Source organism: Cebus imitator, unplaced genomic scaffold, assembly GCF_001604975.1.
Source record: "Cebus imitator isolate Cc_AM_T3 unplaced genomic scaffold, Cebus_imitator-1.0 Scaffold53, whole genome shotgun sequence".
Classification (NCBI taxonomy): Eukaryota; Metazoa; Chordata; class Mammalia; order Primates; family Cebidae; genus Cebus; species Cebus imitator.
In genome coordinates, this window is record NW_016107368.1 from 705,292 (window position 1) to 707,731 (window position 2,440).

At 36.1% G+C, this 2,440-nt stretch overlaps 1 protein-coding gene across 1 annotated transcript in view; it reads left to right on the forward strand.

Annotated features, from left to right (window-relative positions):
* DBR1 (debranching RNA lariats 1) overlaps positions 1-16 on the forward strand; it is a 24,495-nt gene extending 24,479 nt beyond the window's left edge. Inside the window, exon 9 of the mRNA XM_017528248.2 lies at positions 1-16. The gene's annotated coding sequence lies outside the window, so the exon portion shown is untranslated.
* The last annotated feature ends 2,424 nt before the right edge of the window (positions 17-2,440 follow it).

Consider the following 2,440-nt stretch of genomic DNA (forward strand, 5'->3'; position numbering starts at 1 on the left):
TTTTTTGAGATGGAGTCTTGCTCTGTTGCCTAGGCTGTAGTGCAGTGGTGTGATCTCAGCTCACTGCAACCTCTGCCTCCTGGGTTCAAGCAGTTCTCTTGCCTCAGCCTCCCAAGTAGCTGTGATTACAGGCATGCACCACTGCACCTGAATTTTGTATTTTTAGTAGTAATAGGGTTTTACCATGTTGGCCAGGCTGGTCTTGAACTCCTGACCTCAAGTAATCCACCCACCTTGGCCTCCCAAAGTGCTGGGATTACAGGAATGAGCCACCGAGCCCAGCCTTAAAGTATCTTTTAATCTTCAGGAATCCCCTCCATTCTTTGTTTTCTTTAAATTTTTTTTCAGATTAAGACACTGGAACTTCTGATGTGTGGTTTCCCACTGTCTGGATTTTGCTCTTGGTACAGTTCAATACATTTCTCTGTTCTCTGTATTACCTGCAGATTGGCAGCTGGAATCAGAGGCTTTATTGGATTTAGGTATAATCCCTTTGAAAAGTCCACAGGTGGTGCTGTGTTCATTCATCAGGAGGCAAATAACGTTTGGTTTTCACTTGTTTTTTGATATTAGCAGCCTTTGATGACCAATGTCTACATCCATTAATTTACTGGGAGTTGCAAAATTGTAATATTCTAACTCAATAATTTATTTGCCATGTATTAGTTGGAATGCTTTTATATACATCTATAAGTTGAAATATTTTTATAACGACTGTTTTTACTGCTAGTAACCACAAGCACAATTTTATATAGGAAACACAAAATGAATCTTTGATTCTCTCTCTTACCAGGTTTTAAGATAGTGATTTGGGTATCTATCATGATCCAAAACAAGTTAATTAGGTTTTTAAAAAATATCATGAGTCTATGATTTTAAATATATTTAAAGAGTTCTGACCAATTACAACGATTATGCTTTATAAAGCTACAAGTATCCTATTTTTGTTCAGTAGAAGCCTCCTCAAGTTGGCTCCTGAATCACTTGTGACCCTAGTAGCTTTCTTGCTATCTGATGTGAAAATATATTCTAGATTCATCATGGATTTTCCTGCCTCAGGCCTTGAATGAAGTATTTCCCTCTAAAAGCCTTAATTTTTCTTAGACATATTTCAAAACCACAATCTGTTTGGGTTAAAGGATGGCTAATTGCTACTGGATTGGCCATTGTTTGTAGGCTTCTTCAATGGACATTGCTAGGAAATGTACGCACACATGCACACACACACACACACACACACACACACACACACACAGAGCAAAATATCTCAAGTTCATACTGATACTTCTAATTCAAATTCAGGACTACAGGGTGTTTTACATAACCTTTTCTATATTGGATATATTTCTATACACCACATTGGAAATCCTGATTTTCAAGGACTTAGGGTATGATAGAATTAGAATATTCTATAATCACTCATTTACTTTGACCACATTATTCACACAAAAGTCTCAGGATAATACAATTACTGAGAACTTTTTTGTTTGTTTATTTTGAGTTTGTTTTGCCTATCTGCACTCTATTTTTCTCCCCATTTTGATTTTTGCCTGTTGATATGGTCAATTTTAAGTCATTCATATAGTTTTCTTTTTTCTATTTTTCTCATCAGTTTTTTCCCCATTTCTTCCTTTTCTGACTTCTTAGAGAATAACTGAATATTTTTATGATTCAATTTTACCTTCTTTTTATTAGCTGTCAGCTCAGTTGTGCCATTCTGGTGGATGCTTTAGGTTTATAATATACATCTTTAAGTCATGACTTTCTGCCTTCCAGTGATATTATACCACTTTACATATAGTGTAAGAACCTTATAATCATACATTTCCATTGCTTCACTTCCAGCATTTACGCTATTTAGTAATATATTTTATTTTTACCTGTGTTATAACTTCCACACTACATTGTCTTGATTTTATTTATTTATAAATTTTTGTTATTTTTTATTTTATTTATTTATTCTTTTTTGAGACATAGTCTCGCTCCATCACCAGCAGCCAGGCTGGAATGCAATGGTGAGACCTCGGCTCACTGCAACCTCTGCCTCCTGGGTTCAAGCAATTATCCTACCTCAGCCTCCCAAGTAGCTGAGACTACAGGCGTGTGCCACCATGCCCAGCCAATTTTTGTATTTTTAGTAGAGACGGGTTTCACCATGTTGGCCAGGATGGTCTCGATCTCTTGACCTCGTGATCCGCCTGCCTCGGCCTCCCAAAGTGCTGGGATTACAGGTGTGAGCTACCACACCCGACCTAATTTTATTTAAATAGTGAATTAAATTTAAAAAAATTAAAAAAATTTTCTTAAACCTTTGTATATTTACTTATATATACTCATTTCTGGTGTTCTTCATTCCCTTGTGTAGATCCATATTTCCTCATATAATTTGCCTACTGCCTAAAGGACTTCTTTTAATATTTCTTGTATTGCAATTCTATGT